Source organism: Cydia splendana, chromosome 22 (assembly GCF_910591565.1).
Source record: "Cydia splendana chromosome 22, ilCydSple1.2, whole genome shotgun sequence".
Taxonomy (NCBI): domain Eukaryota; kingdom Metazoa; phylum Arthropoda; class Insecta; order Lepidoptera; family Tortricidae; genus Cydia; species Cydia splendana.
Window position 1 is genome coordinate 13,287,083 of NC_085981.1, and position 19,214 is coordinate 13,306,296.

Sequence of the window (19,214 nt, forward strand, 5' to 3'; positions counted from 1 at the left end):
ATGATGATGATCGTAAATAACTCTTACGAGCAAGTGTAATGAAAAAATCCGGCCAAGTGCGAGTCGGACTCGCACACAAAGAGTTGCGTACCATTATCTATAAAAACGGTCACCCATCCAAGTACTGACCCCGCCCGACATTGCATAACTTCGGTCAAAAATCACGTTTGTTGTATGGGAGTCCCACTTAAATCTTTATTTTATTTTGTTTTTAGTATTTGTTGTTATAGCGGCAACAGAAATACATCATCTGTGAAAATGTCAGCTGTCTAGCTATCACAGATCACGAGATACAGCCTGGTGACAGACGGACGGACGGACAGCGGAGTCTTAGTAATAGGGTCCCGTTTTACCCTTTGGGTACGGAACCCTAAAAAGGACGCGTATGTTTTTTACCTCGGTTGTCTTAGTAATTTTGCTGTCATTACAATCCTAATACTTTTAAACACACGCCACCGCAGAGTAATACCTACTTACCTGCACAGGACACGGTCTCGTGCCCCGAACACGTGCTACAGTTACGTATATCGCTTCTACGACTAGGTACGAGTATTTATTCTAAGCACACGCCTAGATCTAAACAACTGCTAGTACTGCTACCTACATAGAGGCAGACCAAGATTTGCTGCAGCATTTTTTATAGTCGCAAGTGTTATTTTAAACGTCAAACTTCTATGAAATTATGACATAAATAACACTTGCACGTCTGTGCGACAAAATCGCTGCAGAGTTAACTTGGTCTGACTCTACCTATGTATTATATTTATCTTTGTCTAGTACCCACAACACAAGCCTTAATGAGCTTACTGTGTGTGTATAATATTTATTTCGGTAATTTAGGTATGTTCTAACACGACTCATGCATAGTTTATAAGATTGAATAAAAACATTCATAAAATTCCACGTTATTATTTGAATAGGTAGGTATACAAATGATATGTTGTAATGTAACTTAACTCATGCATCATTTATAAGATATAATAATTTAGTAGACCTCGCGAGCGTCTTAAAACTGAATAAATGTATGACTCTGCTATTTTGAAACATTTTCAAAAACTGGCGGCCGATTTTTGAATTTCGAGCGCTCGATTTCGTCACTCGAAAATCTGTGAAAAAATCGCGAATTGATATTTTTGAAAAACGAGCTAAGGTTGTGAATCTAGTGCTATTGACCACTCGTTTTCAATTCTATATTAGTAGAATGCCTATTAGTAGTCCACTACTAATACTCGCCAAAAAATATATGAATGAATCTGACATCCCTGAATCAACAAAAAATATATATTCAAACATCGAACCTGCAAAATTTCACTAGAATCGGTTGAGAATTGCGACCTGTAGAGAAGAGCACCCGGACATATTACGAATGCATTTTTGCCCAAGCTGAAACGGAGACCTTCGCTGACGCTCGGTCAATAACATTCAGAGAAATTCAGTTTAGTATTTGGATAAATATACTAATTATTATTATTTCTCATTCTAATGCCGTTGTCTTGCCCAAAACGGTTATCTATGTTCGCTATCATCAGATAACATATCAATGTTATGTGATATGAGTGATTTGTTTAGATTGGCTATCTCAAAAAAAGTGATTTTGGCTTTCCGGAGTCTGAAAATAGATTTGTTGTTACATAATTCCTGAAAATCCTTATTGCAATTTAGTCAATCTTATACTTTTTTTTTTATAAATAAATAATAAATATTAGGGGACATCTTACACAGATCAAACCTAGCCCCAAACTAAGCAAAGCTTGTACTATGGGTGCTAGGCGACGATATACATACTTGTATAGATAAATACATACTTATATACATAGAATACAACCATGACTCAGGAACAAATATTAGTGTTCATCACACAAATAAATTGGTAAACCTTTAAACGAGCAATTCTTGTATATTTATATATTTCGGGGATCTCGGAAACTAGTCTAACGATATCGATGAAATTTGCTATATGGGGGATTTCGGGGGCGAAAAATCGATCTAGCTAGGCGTTATCCCTGGGAAAACGCGCATTGTTGAGTTTTTATACGTTTTTCGATCAAAGCTCGGTCTCCCAGATATTAGTGATGATTCGACGGAATGGGATTTATGAAAAAAAAAATCCTATATAAAATTGTTTACAGGTGTTATTATTTCGATTAAAATTTTGCAACAGTAGTGCAGCTGCAGATGCCATCTAAATGTCACCTTTACGTTTGAGCACATGATAAGGAATCGTACCACTGTACTACCAATACCTATCCCTTTAGGCCTATACGGTATGGTCGAATCATGCTCTCTTTCTTATGCATACAACTTGCAAAAAAAAAAAGGTAATTTCAACATTGCTTGGATATGAAAATTATAGGTACTAAAGATGTAAAATATTGAAGATAAGATTCCACGCGGATGAAGTCGCGGGCAACAGCTAATATTGTATACCCGATATGGGTTGCCGTTGTGACTGTATGTGTATAACATTGTATTCCACCTTATTGTACACGGTAAACAATAAATTATTTCTATTCTATTCTATTCTATTGTATTCTATCCCTTTCGGCTAATTAGGGTTGTCAAAATTCAAGTAATTATCTGTGGTCGTGCAAGCAAAGGGACGTCAAGTTGTGCCAACCCTAATACTTGCTCGGAGCAATGCTGAGCCGAACGGAGCCGAGAATGCCCGAACGCTCTAGTTTCCTAATACCCTTGGTTTAAGGCTGCAATTGGAAATGAATGAGATATGTTGTTATTCGAATTGAAAGTCATGCAAATGACACCCTTTTGTACATTTCACGGAAAGTTTTAATACTTAATTGGAAATATTTAATAGTTGAGTCATCACAGCGGACTCAGGTACCACTTTACTGTTAGGTACCTACAATTTGACCCTGGGTTAACGGTTTAAACGGTTAACCTCGGGTTAGTGGGATGGTGCAAGTGGCGCTTAGAAACTGAAGCTACTAAAAAGTGGAATTTCCTCATTCCGAAATGGAAACTTCCTTTTTACGTCCTTGTATGCCAAATCCGTTATGTGCTCGATTGTTGATTGACAAATAGTTAAAATTAATTAATTTGATTAAAATCACGTACATATCAGATTTGACATTTAATTCTCAACCACGTCGTATTATGTTTTGTAAATTTTCCAGCTTGTATACCCCTTTTCCAGGCATAGTACGATCTATCGACCAAATACGTGTCAGTAGAGTGTCAACCTTAGTACTCTCATTTAAGGTTTAAATTTGATTGTACTTTCTGAAAATCACCTTCAAATGAATCACCAACAGGCCTATTCGGATTTCGAGATAATCACAAGATCTTGAGACGATTTAGAGATCTACATTAGATATCGACTAGATTTGACTTGCATATCTAAGTCATAACTTGTCGAAATCGTTCAAGAGGACCTCCAGAATCGCGGAAACGTCAAATTTGACATATCTATCTTACAAATATCTTTAAATTATCCGTATCGTAACTTCTTGAAGTCTAGTAGAAATCTAATTCATTCTCCGAATCGAGCCGCAAATCTTAACTATTTGGAATATATTTGGACTTTTTTAGACAACCTTCTACATTGGTGCAACCTTGAAAAGGGTAAAGAACTTTGCACTTGTGTACGTAAGGGTGACATTCGGATGGCGACTGCAGTTACATCAGGTACTGTTGCGACATTACCAGTGGGGAGACTCCTGACTTCGGGCAAACTCGGCTGCTTTCGGCTCAGCATTGCTCCGAGCAATTATTAGGGTTGACACAACTTGACGTCCCTTTGCGTGCACGACCACAGATAAGATAATTACTTGAATTTTGACTATAATAATTTCCTGCGGTTTCAGTCTGAAGTGCGTGCGCTTATGAAGCATGCCGTACGTTACACTTTTTGCGGTTCTGAAATCGCAAGAAATTAATCGCAGTGCGTTTTAAGCCAGTCAGTACGAAATATAGTAATTGAAATTCCAACTAAAATGTCTTCACAACCTCTGAACTAATTGCAATACATTACAGTTAAAACCGGCTAAACGCACATATACCGAGACCCGACACATGCTTTCTTCTTATAATTACTCTTTCAAAATTTAAAACATCTTTCATTGTACTCAAATTGTACATGTCACGCAAACTAGGTCGATACTTTCAAAATTCTAATAACTCTTATTCAGAAAGCAACTGTAACATAACCTAATTGCACCATAGATTACGTAATCAAAAATGGCGTTTAGTTTTCGCGAACGCGTCATTCATCTGCGTACGTCGTTGGTAATTCGTAAAAATACTAGCTAGTAAGATTAAATCTAGTATAACTAGACCTTTAGTTTCCTTGCCAACCACAACAGCGCAAATCCCGCTTATAATGGTTTACTTTTCACATTGCGATTGTTTGGCTTCATGTTTTTTTTGCCGCTACATGTGTGCGAACCGAACAATCATTTCAGTTGTTACCTGACCGCGATACGAGGCAGACGTGTGCGCCGTTTCTGTGTATGTGAAGTGTGTGATTACCTGAGTTTCTTGGTAAGTTCGCGCTCTTGACAATTCAGAAATAAACTCCTGGCATCGGCTCAGCATTTCATCCTTGACGTACTAAAATGAACTTAACACAATGTTTTTACTATACATAATTGTTTCAAGTCAGTTTTCTGCGAATGTCTAGCTCGATTTTTTTTCTGTATTGTTGACAGGTAATTAGTAATTCTTGCGTCAACGTGTGTTAGCATTGTTCCTTTATTTTATTTGAATTTGGAAGCCACATACGTTAAATGATTACGGTTAATTATGGGTCTTTAATTGTGACGAAATCAAAGTTAACTTTCGGGCAGTGGATGGCAACACACTGTCACATGAAATTCAGTATAGTTGTAATCTTTTAATTGGCTTTCATACATATCTGTCAACGTTACGTTATCTACACCGGAAACAGAGTATGTCGCTACACTTTACGTTGCTAACTTGCTACAAACGTATAATTAATTACTTAAGTAAGTATATCGGGTTAGCACTGATTGACTAGCACGGTATCTTTTCGCGGATTAGCAAAGTAATATTTTGGTTTTAATTGATATGGATTTCCGCAATGTAACGCCTGAATCTTCACAAACGTATAACATAAGAATGTTGCTAAAATTATTTTACATTATTAGTATCGTTGTTTTTGTCTTGGAACATGTCCAACTGCAACATATATTATCACAGAGATATTTTATGATAAATAATTCAAACCAAGTAACACTATTATGCCGTTCTAAACACTATTGTGGCTGCACAAGTGCACACAGTATGGCTCTACCATTGTAGTTTGATTGACATATTAGAAAATTGGTTCTTGACCTGGTACTATGAAGGACTTTGGTTCAGATTCGTATTAGAATCGTAGAAAATGTACATTCAACATTTTGATAGTAATAGAAATAGGTTATTTACTGTACTCTAATTACCATGTCCGAATTTTAAACATTAGTCCCCGGATAAAGAATATTTCCGGTTGGAGGTTTCCATCTTAGTATGGAAAATTCCATATAAAATTACCGGTTTTCATTGTTCTTATGTGTATCTGAGCTGCAGCAGTGGGGTTGTGGTTTGTGGTGTAGCATGAGTTGCGTTCTCGCGCGCGACTCCATACATCTAGCGCGACTTCAAGTATGGACTCGCGCGCGAGAACGCAACTGATGCTAGACCGCCTGATGTATTTCATTTTTATGTTATAAACTTCTATTTACTTATTCTTAAAGACCACGTTTTCAGTTGAAAGTATCGTTATCATTTCTAATATTAAGGAGCAATGATCATTTAGGTATCATAGGATCATTCAGACATTTGTGGTTTATCAAATCTTGTTTAAACATCATCCTAGACAGCTATTAGTGAAGACATGTTACATAAATCCATATTAGCTAATAACAATTTGGAGTTGTGCTGACGTTTATTAAAATTATCTGAGTCGCAAAATTTGGTAGAGGGAGACCAAGAAAAGTCTGCAGAGATTTTGACAGCACACGCAGTGCAGGTGTTATTGTAAACGTCAATCTTCTATGAAATTATGACGTATAAATAACACTAGCACTGGGTGTGCTGTCAAAATCTCTGCAGACTTTTCTTGGTCTAACTCTATTAACATTTATCGTATCGTTTTGTTTTCACTAATTACCATATGCTTATGCTAAACGGTTAACGTAGCCCATGGACTCGTGCAATGACTTGAATATCACGTGTGTTGTCCACTGTTTAATTGAACAGTTCTTTCGAATGCTAAAAAGGAATTAGAGTTAGACCAAAAAAAGTCTGCAACGATTTTGGTAGCGTACGCAGTGCCAGTGTTATTTATACGTCATAATTTCATAGAAGTTTGACATTTAAAACAGCACTTGCAGTGCGTGTGTTATCAATATCGTAGCAGACTTATCTTGGTCTAGCTCTATGTGAATATTTCAGAGCTAGATCAGAAAATGGAATTGACCGATTGAATGTCACATCTGTTGACACTGAATACGTTATGAATGCAGTGGCGATAAATGATATATATGTAACAGTGTCATTGACAACTGATGATACAGCTTGTTACATATTGCTATTATCATATCAGTCTGATAATACAATAACAAGACGATCAATGGACACTTTTTTCTCCTATTACGATCGGAAAAGCTCGTAAGTCTTCAAAAATTAAAAAAAAACAAAATTCGTTTATTTTGTACAAGGTTTTTCCTAAGTGTCGAATCCTCCTTTTAAGTTTGACACTTGTGTTAGGAGGTATTCGCTCTTTCATACAGTGGTTTAAAAGTATATTTAACAATATTAAAACTATAACTAGGTGTACATTAAAAGTATACATTAAAAGTAGGGAGAGTTTCTAACATAAGCTTATGTACATACTGTTTACATTTTGAATAAAAAGGGGGTAACGATCTAAGTTAGGCAGAATAGTAAGTGTGTGTTATATGTAATATGAATGTGTACAGTTGAGTGAGCCGTGCGGATCTCGGGTTCGGCGCTAGAAAGGTCAAGGAATTATAGTTTCTGTTTACTCGTATGTTTTACTTTTTAGCCATATAGTAGTCTTGTTTTTACACTCATTGTATGTTTTATTGTAAATACTATTGGTTCTGTTAGCTTTGTTGTATAGATAAATAGATGTTGCATTAAATTGCCTTTTAGCAAAGTAAGGGGTCATCCATTAATTACATCACACGTTTAGGGGGAGGGAGGGGGTCAAGAAAATGTGACATATTGTGACATGGGGGAGGGGGGAGACACGAACTTTGTGACGTCAAAATTTATTTAAATTATTTTATTCGCTGTACATTTAAATAACAAGTTTTTAAAACGATAATCGTTTTTATTCGTAAAATTTTCTTTCCTAAGCAGTTTTGGGTTATAAATTACTAATATTTATATCGTCAAAAATATTTTGATAAAATATTAATAATACTTAATAGGTAAAGTACTTAATTCGATTTGGCGATTTCGTAGAAAAAATGTGACGTCACACTAGGGGGGAGGGGTTTGCCAAATGTGACAAGGAGGGGGGGAGGGGTAAAAAAACCTAGAAATTCGTGTGACGTAATTAATGGATGACCCCTAAGTCGTACCAATACTTGGTTGATTAATTACTGAATAAGGGTTACGTTTTCTTAACATGCCAACGTCTGGTTTTTTTTATGAACTTTCAGAATACAATTCAAGATATATAACTGTCTCACAGTTAGAACATCTGTCATGAGTCTGAGCATGAGTAACATATTTATTATTATTCAGAGCCCACTGTGTCCCACTGCTGGGCAAAGTCCCCCCTCAGCCCCATGAGAAAATTTATGAGTAACATAAAAATATTAAAAATCCTAAAAACAAAAATGAACAAATTTAAATATATTTTTTTTATTTATATTTCTTTTTTTTTTCAATCTATAAAACGTAGAAGTGAATTGGGCCTCTTAAAAAGTCTTAAGGTCAATGTGGCTAATTCCGGCTATGCCGTCCACGAGCGTATAGGTATTTCTTTGATTTTTAACCGTAGGAAAAAACCATTTGCTTTTGATTGCTGAAACTAAAAGCAATCGCTGCTTTGTCGATGAAATTATCAATTTTGTTCGTTCGAGAAAAACGCTAGTGGACGGAATAGTCCCTATGACGAAATTAGCCACATTGACCTTAAATAGTTTTTTCGTAATACCTACACTACAATTTGTATAGATGACCTAGCTATTTAGCTATGCTGTAACAAGCTCTATATGTGACGTCCCACGGTCAAAGGTACCTTATGGCGGGTATGGAGTTATGCATACCCCAGTAATCTACAATAAATAAGCTATCGATAACACAAAAGATCAACCTTCTAGGTTGCGTAGTTACAGAGATATGATTTTTTGAAAATAATGTTGTGAAATTAGCAACTTTACGATAGAGAAGTTTTAAGTTTAGCCGCCTAAAAAACTATGTTCCTGAAGTAAGTTACATAGTTGACTACAAATAATAATACCTTATTCTTTATTCTTTATTCTTTATTCAAACACTATGTATAAGTTTACAGCTCAAGCCAAGGCACTTATACTGTTAATTAGGTACATATATGTTGTCAGTATCAGTCAGTATCATAAAATTAATAGGTACACTTATTGTATTACACACTTATCTTTATAATTGAACATACATATTATGTATTACTAAGTTACATAGAGATAAAAAAAAGAATCTGATATTAAATAACATACGAGTAGGTAGAGTTTAAAAAAATCCTGATACTACGTTGTAGGGACGGCCACTTGTCTGCGAATATGTCTGCGTTTTGGACTGTAGCTATGAAGTTATTTAGTAATTCTATTCTTATATATGTGGGATTAAAAAAATATTGCGACTTGTTCTGTAATGCAAATAGAAACTTTTGATATCGACTGATTTATGTGTATACTAGCCAATCTCTTGAAAATAAAGTTTTATTTCATTTTCACGATTGATTGCAATGAGCTCTCAAGATTTAAATTTTATCTATTAGAAAACGACACTGACAGACAGTTTAAGCAAAAAACAATACCGATTTAGAGGTGAAAATGTATTTTCTGACTTTTTCATATAAAATCACAAAATTGAATATTTTTACTTTTAATGTGACACACAATAAATTTTTCTGAGCACATATGAAAGAAATTCTGTCATTCAAATGAAATAAATCCTAAAACCCCAACTAAATACTATATTTAACCCCTTATGCCACTTTAAACTTACATAACAATAACAGTATTTGCTCCATACATTTACGAAAAGGTACCTTATGGAAATAAATCTAATAATACATCACTACAAAATATCAATCATATTACAGTTTATCTTTTATGAATAGAAAATATTAATTTACATTAAACTGCCCCAAATTTAATTAGTTCTTCGTCATAATAATCTTAAAAAAGACCAATAATTTGTATGTAATGAAAAGGTACCTTGTGATTAAGTTACATGATGAGGCATGATGATGATGGAACAGTTAGGATAAACTAATAATATTTTGGGGTTAAGATGGTATAAATCGTCTATTTCTTATCAATAATATATTTCGGTTGCTATTGAAGATAAGCGGCATTGAGGTTCAATGACCTCAGATATTCCATAAGGTAATGCGTCGGGTATTGGCATTTTTCAGCAAACCAATGGCTGATTTACTGCATGCGACCAAACCAAATGAAGATTATTCTAGTTAAGAAAGACTTGACGAGAGTAACTTTGGTATAATAGCAGGCTACTTGGATTTGTAATGTCGGTCGATGTACGGTTATAATATTTGCGAGGCGCCCCAACCAGAACTGAAATTATCAAATTCGTTTTGCAGAATGCTAATACAGTTCTCTACCAAACTTCTTTTCCCGTATTGACTAGTTTTTTTGGGAATTTTCAATCTTTTTTCCATAAGGTACCTTTTCTACTAAACTCTGAGACGACATTACTAGGCTTATAACTAACTTATAACAAAAATAAAAACAGATAAACAAACGTTACGCATTAAGGTTTCAGATCACACAATAAAAAAAAATTGAGCATTTTTTCACCTCTTTACAAAACATTTCATATCTCCGAAACTAGAAACCCTCATAAGGTACCTTTTTCCGTGGAACGTCACATATTATCTTTATCTTCTACATAATTATTTCCTGTTTTGTGATCGGATTGTCGGCGCCATTAAGTGTAAGGTCACGTTCGGTCCCTTCACTATTAAAGATGCTCCTAAAGTTCATTAAGGTGATGTTCGGATGTCATCAGCTACCAGTGGCGGCGCGTCAAACATATCCATAGGCAAGCTGGGGCTAATTTTGCTTACATACTTCCTTTACAACTCTGCTCAAACATCCAAAAACATGCAAGGCGGTGGGAATCGGATTTTATTGACGCGCCGCCACTGTCAGCTACATTAGGGCGATTGTGCGCTACAATTAATTTTATTGTCCGGCAGTCCGAGTTTTCATGGTCCGATATGGCATGAAAAAAACGGATGATTGGCTTGTGCACTTGTCCGTCTTTTTACTCGCAGGTGCGGCGCAGTGGCATGAAACCATCATCTCGGACCGGAAAAAAACTGTCCGGAATGGGGAAAAGTAAAATGTCGGACGGTAAAATTACGTCTAGTGCACAAGCTACTATATACATTTAATGGCGTGCCATATCGGACCGTAAAAACTCGGACTGCCGGACAGTAAAATTCATTGTAGTGCACAATCGCCCTTACTGTACTGTTGCCACAGGGAACTTTACAGATACCGCGGCGGCAACAACGACGCTGTAACAGTAATATATAGTTGGGCAAACCAATTTGTCAGTCAGTATCTTACTGACTGACAAATTGGTTCAAACCAGGAAAACTATCATCCTTTCTTTTGGGTGCTAGTACTAGTGTAAGACAAAGATATTATGATGTTCTCTGTCTATGATTGAAATGAGACAGTCCTTTGACTCCTTTGACAAACTATAGCTGCAATTGACATTCGAACATCACCGTAAGCTAGCATGACTTCCTGTTAACACATTCACTGTCAAGAACAAGTATGTGTGTTCATTTTGTACTGGAAACGGGGCGCCCGGCACCGAATTTTTAAGCTGTGTTAAAATAGCATTTACTCAGCCTGCGGTGGCAGTGGCAGCATGGTTGCATTTTTATCGCCTGTCATTATGCCTGTCACTTCGATATATATATATATATATATATATATATATATATATATATATATATATATATATATATATATATATATACTTGACAGGCATGATGACAGGCGGTAAAAATGCCACCGTGCTACCGCCGCAGCGCTGCGATATTAAGGCATCAATTGGAACGATTTTCCATGTTTTCCAACCGAAGGCGGCGGGTTCGAATCCCGCCTCGCACTAAGGAGTTTTACGGGACTTGTAAGTACGGTCAAGAAATTTAATTTCAGTATTGACAATCCATATGACAGTCGCTAAGGGACCTCATACGCTCATACTATTGTCACTGTGACAAGGTACAGTCGACATCAAAAATATGTTTACACTTTTGTACCTTATTCAAACATTTGTAAACAAATTTTTGACGTCGACTGTACGAAATGGTACGGAAAAAAAAATACAAAAAATACAAAATTCTTTATTTTTGTAAGTTACACGATAAATGTAAGCTAAGGGATGGAGCCTCCCTGTAAGCAAAAATAGCTTGTGTACGGAATACGGAAATTAAATTATTTGTACGAAATACTACACTACTGTACCTACTATTATGCATTGTGCAATAAATATTAAATAAATAAGTATCATTTGATGCCCAGTTTTTCATTACATCAAGAAAAGAGCGTACTCCCATCTTAAATGCCGGCAACGCGCTTGCAACCCTTCTGGTGTTGCGGGTGTCCATGGGCGGCGGTAATCGCTTACCACCAGGTGATCCGTCTGCTCGTTTGCCTCCTATTTCATAAAAAAAAAAAAACATGGGTCGATGGACTAGATGTCAGTATTCCTTGTGTGTATTATGAGTTTGAATTCAAAAATGATGATGATCCTTCCGGCCGGTTTCGACCAAGGCGACCACTTCGACTCCTAGTTAGCTCGGCGCTCGTGCGCCCGAATATGGCTGACGTAGCCGATCTTTGAGGTGAACCCCCGCGCACATTGAGGGCACGTGAGAACACCAGCCACATAGTGGTAGTGAATGGAAGCAGGCTGGCGTGCTTTCAGCTCATCGCGTTTAACGTCGAGGTCAACTTTACGTTGCTCCTCGAAATCGCGCACTTTGTCATGCACCAGCCTGCGCCACTCAGGACGCTGTGCTGCCAAACCTTCCCACTGAGAGGGCTCGATGTTGCATCTTTTCATGTGCCGTTTCTGAACATCTTTGTATCGGAGGAGTATTCAAAAATATACGGTAATGGAATAACACTCGTAACTTCAAAGTGATTCTTCTTGTTTATAAAATACTTCCAGCGGCCGTAGCACGGTCGCATTTTTATCACCTGTCACCATGCCTGTCACGTTCTGACAAGTATGTAAGTGCGAAAGTGACAGGCGATAAAAATGGAACCATGCTGCCATCGCAGATCATATTCGATTGAGTACCTACCTACTTATTATGATGTCGGTATCTTCGTCAAATTTATTTTATTATTCGTCTCCTGACGTTTTATGATCACTTGGCTGTTGTCAGGTTAGAACCGGTGACGTAGGTATATACAGCTGGTACTTTAGACGGTTATCACACTGATGATGTTTCATGTTCCCATACATTGCGTCGTCGTCGCTTGTATTACCTCCACCACACTGCAGTCATAAATACAGTCACCACACGGGAATATTACGCCATTTAGGGTTCTAGCTAAATCGGACATTCCATACCGTAAGTATGAAACAACCAATTTAACTAGGACCATAAATGGCGTAGCAATCGTTGAGCGTGGTACATACGAGCAAACCTGTACGTGCAAACCTAAATACCCTGATATGCCCGACGTCGACCGTCGTTACGGAAAGATATCATTAGCACCACTTATTATGCTCATTATCACCTTGATCTTCAAAAGGTACGGTTTCATCCGGATATATTTAGAATCGTGACCGACCCTTGGTAACGAGATACAGAGGTTGCTACGGAAAACCCGTAGCGCTTACCTGTACAAATGAGCTCTGTTGTTAACCTTTTGACCGCCAAATATGTCAACCTTATCACCTTGATCTTCAAAAGGTACGGTTTCATTCGGATATATATAGAATCGTGACCGACACTTGGTAAAGAGTTGTGAAATACAGTGGTTACTACCCGGGCTACCGATCTGGTGGTCGTGGGTTCAAGTCCCACTCCCACCCAAGACTGTGAATGTTTCCACTTTTAATTTGTTTCTATAAGGTTCTCGATGACGCGCCACACATTATGTGACGTCGTATTTATGGAGGCAGGATAATATTCAGTGATGTGTCATGTGTCAGGATATTTAGTATTTACGCAGTCGAATGCTGATAGTGATCCTGCGGCGCTTCTCTACAAGGCGGAGTCGGCATTCGTTGGTGGTTTTAGACGGTAGTCCTACCACTGGTTAGTCCGTCATCGCTCCTGGTTCCCCCGGGCTAGGTGGCATGCGTAAACGCATTTCCCCAACGTTAAAAAAAATGAAAGTGTCGGTTCAGTAGGTACACAAAACTTTTTGCAATTCATCTACTTATAGGTATGCAATGCACTATCCATCGTAAGATATGCTTCTGACGAACGTATTTACGTATGGACACTTTATTTACGTTTTAAATATAGCTGATACGTGACTAATCAGTTGATCCGAGCCGATATCCGTCTTTCTTGCACTGAGCATTCATATTTGATAACAACTGCATCAGCTGACCGCTGTCACGAGATTGCTCTCTTATAAATGGATTCTCAGAAGCATGCTACTTTTTGGGATACGTGTAAAATATGTATGTTACCTATGTTTAATTCAGCCTATATATACATACCAGTGCTGGCCAAAGGCCTTTTCGTAGGCGCGAGTAATCTTGGGCAAGGCTTGGATAGTCCCACGTCAGATCCACTCGACCACCACCACTTCTAATAGCGTACCATAAAGAAAAAAAATTGTAAGTAACATCGTTTTCGGTCCGTTATATTGCGGTCCCTATTGCGTATAACCTTTAAATTAAATTTAAATTGGTACTGAGTTTTACTTTCCCGGCATCGTAATTAAATTTACATTTCTTGAAACTTTGAAGTCTGCAGCATTCTAATGCATTGTTGCAGAAAATGTGAGTTTCGATGTGAATAACGAGTATACAGGGATTATTGTCATTTTCTACACTTCTACAGTAATGCAGTATGGAATCATAGCTAGAACCTTAAGGTGACATTCGGATGTCTGCTTGAGCTGTATTACTGTTGTGATTTTACGGCGTAGCAGTAATGTCGCAACAGTAATGCAGCTGTAGTTGACATCCGAATGTCACTTTTACCTTTAAAAGTATAAATTCTCGTGTTAAATCCCAAAAATCCAAATCTGACATCATCGACAACCGTGACCCCAATCGATCATATCAGACCCTATGAATAGCCCGTGTTCTATACATAGTACACATTTCGGACAATCAGACAGACGGTCGTGGGTGGCAGTAACAAGGAAATTAGACCAATTTCGCCCGCGCCTGCGTCGGCTAATTTAATCCTGGATTTCAGGCGTTTGTCATTTGTTGTTTGCGAATACTCGATTAGGATATGTTATAAGAGCGTAGGAATTCTACAGCAAAGTGGACCAGTTACAGAGTCATGCAAAGCCGCAGAGGAGCTTTTGATGAGGAAATATTTGTACTTAGTTGAGGAGTTGCTAGACTTCAGTAATATTCAAAAGACCTTTGAAAAAAACAGGAAAAAGAAGAGTCCTGGGTCGCGTTAACTTTGTAATCGCAGCCTGTATCCTTTTCACAATTAACAGTGAGGTAAACAGTGATTATAATATACATGCATGTATGCCTTTATAAAATGTGACCCTGTGGACTTTGGTAGCCGACATTCGCAGAAAATATGGTACGGAGATCGAAGGTGACCATAAGAACTAGTAAATAAAACAAAACAATGCAATCTCATTGAGTTTAGGATTGTTTCGTAGAATGCTCTCGATGAGTAGTAGATGAGCATTGAAAGTAAAGTATGATAAAATCAGGTAACAAACATTGAGTTTGCCAGAGTGAAACATATTTGCTTACCTGCTATATCTTTCATTGTAGCTATGAATCTCCACTCATCACTTCGCTGTGTTAATAGCCATACAATGCATCTTGTGGTGTCACAGCGGTGAATTGCTAATGTCAGGAAAGTCATAAATCTCGCTAATCTATCTCAATTGAATAAGGTCCACAATTGTGTACATGTTTATGGCTGTGATGCCGCATTGTGTGCAGGATATCAAAGCGGTTAGAACTGACTAGCAGTCGTGCTGGAGATGTTTATCTTCCTAATCTAGTGGCGGAAAATTTTACAACTCTTCTCGCACTTGAGCCTTCAAAACTTTTGAAATCATGACTCAACTGACCTGGCGTTTTTGCAACACCTACACTTTTTGATTAAATGCTTTGCTTCCGCTACCTATCCAATGGTCTCTTCTGGAGATATCGGCTCTTTAGTGCCGCCTGTTGTCTGCCTCTTTGTTTTTCTTTAAGCTGTATCTTTTACTGAGGTGTGCAAATAAAGAGTGTTCTATCTATCCAGCTCGACAGATTTCTTCATCTTTCCCTCATGAGTGATGATCGTGATCAAACATGATGTTCCAGTAGTTTACATGTGTGAGAACGGTTTCCGTTTTGTTATGTAATTTCAGTTTTTACACAGCAATATTGACGTTCAAGGTTTCTATGTTGACCAAAAATCACTTGACGTGCAAATTCGAGACATGCACTACTTAAGACTCAACTCGAGGCAGTTACGAATTTCTGTAAATATATCAAACACAAAAGGTTTCTGTTTATGTTTAAAATATCACCATTTTAATTATTGCACATTTCATAATCACCTACCCAGGAATTTCCGAGCACCCAAACATAAATTCCCGGGTCACGGAAAAAGTCTGGGAATTACACAAAACCCGAAATTTCGTTGTTTATCATTTGGTAGAGGACTCCTTTTTCGCTGATGATGATGGATCTTCAACACGATTTAATAGAAAGGAAGTCAATGTGTCAAAGTGTATACCATGTCAAGTGTATTTATATAAGGGTGACTAATTACTCGTTTGATATATTAGTTAAAACACTCAAAGTGATAACCTTAAGTGCTGACTCGAGTTGTTTGCTTGGCTTACTCGTGTAAGACCAAATATATTTACTAAGAAATTTTCCAATGTACGGAAAAGCAAACCAACATATTTTTTATACCACCGCGCCACACAACTATACAGACCGCCTGTTGGTAGGAGGAAATCGTAGCCTATGGGTATTACCAACAGAATGTTCATACGCACGTTGCCAACCTTTTAGAACCTTTACAGAAGCATTTCACGAAATTGCGTTTCCGTACAAACACAGTGTTTTTTTCTGTCACATGGGATGGAATTCTCAGTAAAGACTCATCGACTTAAAACTTTGCAATAATGTACCTACCACTTAATATGCGTTTGTACGGGACAGCTCATGGAATGCCCCTACACTCCTTTTTTGAAGAACTCCTTCCTAAGACCATTTAGGGCACCTCGGACACCTCGGTAGAAATGATTCCACAGTCGGAGCATTTGCGGAAAGAAATTCCTCTGTAACCGCACAATTCGCGCTTATGTAAATTACACATTCTTTCAAAACTATTCCAAAGGTTTCTTCCAAACTAACTAAATAGGTAATACTCGAGCTCAAAACCCGGACTGTTCGCAAATAAATCAGAAAGTCGATTATAATCACCTTCAGCCTGTCAAATCAGCACGCGAATGTGCTGACCCTGCTCGGTGAAAGCATCAAGGCTCTAACGCGACCTTGCTCCACCGCATTTATTGGAGAGACGATTATAGGTACAGTCAAAGAATTTAATTTCCATACCATTTCGGACATTGTCACAGTGACAATAAATATGAGAGTCGCAGGACCTCATACGACCAACCTTATAGTGGCTCATAGGGACCTCGCACCTATTATTGACACTGTGACAACGTACAAAATGGTACGTAAATTAAATTCCTTGACCGTAGGTACATTTGTGCAGCACTAAGAGTCCTGATTTTGCGCTGACTTGAATACTGCCGACTTTTTCATTATGTGGCCAACCGAGCATTTCATGAAATTATCAATTCTAAGATCTGGCCGCGACTTAAGTAAGTATGTATAAGTCTTTGTGCTCACTCTTTAATTGTTTTCGATTATGCCAATCACGCCCTCTCTCTAAAAATATACCAATTAAGTAGGTGTGTCTTAGCCAGTTACGTAAGGCGGACGTGTACGTTTGGCAAGTCTCCTGACTTGTGATCTTCCGTGACGGTCGTTTGTCTTTGCTAAATTTGGAACTATAGACGTAGAAAACACCTTCGCATGTTCACGTTTACAGTTTATACATGGATTTAAAAGGATATTGTTGCGTAAATGTACTGAAATAATTATATTTCGATACCTTAAGGTTATGTTATGATGACCAGAGTGCCTGCCGCGAAAATCGAAATTTTCTTTTACTGCCTCTATCGCTTAAATATGGAAGAGTATTTTGTTTCTTTCAATAATTAATAAACTGTTGAAAGGAACTCTACTAGGGACTCCGACATACGTGTTTTAGGCGCAATTGTCATAGGACAAAAGGTTGCGGTAACCCCATTGTCAAAATCAAATGTAGTTGTAGATAACGTTCTGAATAAAATTATTCAACAATGCCATTGACAAACAAAATCATTCATCAAAAACTTCATTTACTTAGTTTCGTAGTTAGCGGTTAAATAAACGCGTAACATAGTAAACACGCTGCGGTTTACCTCAGTATCGTTTACCAGTATCATCCTGACTTGAAAACTTTGCTTTACTTGCGCAAACGCATGAACACCATACATATCATACCACCATACCATTCACACATGCCAGGCAATACTAAACCTTCTATTAATGACGCTAATGCTTTCACGAGTGTAATTCTCACTTTGCCTTTCATCATTTCTCTGTGGAAAAATACAGTCTAATTTAGACCTTATATCAATGCCATAAGAGCTTCGACAGGTGAATTTCTCTGGCCATTTCTCCGTGGGCGTGGCACGCGTGACCTTGTGTCGTCACGGACACGCGCTTGTGACGTCAGAGGTTTTAAACACGCTACGAGATGAGGTGATGAGCGATGAGATTCCAATGTTTTAAAAGTGGAAGGGACATCTTGGCAGTAATTTTATTTTGTGGTAACCTAGAGTAGGTACTTTCGCCTAAATTTGAATGAATGAATGAGTGAAATGAATGAATGTTTCTTTATTCAGGCAATAGACCCATTACATAATTTTAAAATAAAATTACAATGAATTTAAAAATAAAAATAAAAAGGCAAGAAATGTAAAAATAAATAACTAAAAAACTACTTACGGTTCGGTTGCTGATGCGCGGACAACCAATGCCGGAAAAACACATTTTGGTAAATATTTTCATTTACAGTCGTAATTAGGCTATTATTAGAAATGCGAACCCTGTTCCAGAACGACGCTATTCGATTTCTAATAATGGCAAAGAAGTCAGGTACCCTGGCTTCAACAAACATCGCTGACGCACTACAAAACCGTGGTTGTTTGGTGAGAATTCGCAAAGCGTCATTGTACTGTACTCTAAGGATGTTGTAGGCTTTTCGTGTATATTTTGCCCATAGTTGGCAAGTATAAAAACTTTAAACAATTTAGGGCCGGTCATCGTGGTTCATTAAAATTTGCTTTTGTTAAACGCTTTTAATAGTTATTTATGGGATGAGGGGATGACAGATGCCGCCGTCATCGAAAATCAAACATTCCAATATCTCATATTCTTGTCAAGTGACCCTCGCTCGTTCTGGCAGCATGTTAATACTCTTAAGTCCAGGGGTGGATTTGCTAATGAAGTCGTATTGGAAGGGCAGCGATTTACTGGAGTCGAAGCAGCTGAAGCTTTCTCTAAGTTTTTTTCTAGCGTATTTTTGTGTGATTGCCCTCGACTAGATGTAGACTCGCTTCAAAATTGCAACCAGATCGGTTCGGCGCAATGTATTAATATTACAAACATATCTATTCAGGAGGTTATTGCTGGTATAAAGAGACTGAAAGCTAGTAGTTCTATTGGACCTGACA

General features: G+C 37.6%; 2 protein-coding genes across 2 annotated transcripts in view; one reads left to right on the forward strand and one right to left on the reverse strand.

Moving 5' to 3' along the window:
- Positions 1-19,214, reverse strand: part of LOC134801424 (putative nuclease HARBI1) — a 143,208-nt gene that overhangs the window by 111,556 nt on the left and 12,438 nt on the right. The gene's annotated exons all lie outside the window — the stretch shown is intronic.
- LOC134801421 (trehalase) overlaps positions 4,407-19,214 on the forward strand; it is a 76,140-nt gene continuing 61,332 nt past the window's right edge. Inside the window, exon 1 of the mRNA XM_063773972.1 lies at positions 4,407-4,500. The gene's annotated coding sequence lies outside the window, so the exon portion shown is untranslated. The remainder of the gene's footprint in view (positions 4,501-19,214) is intronic.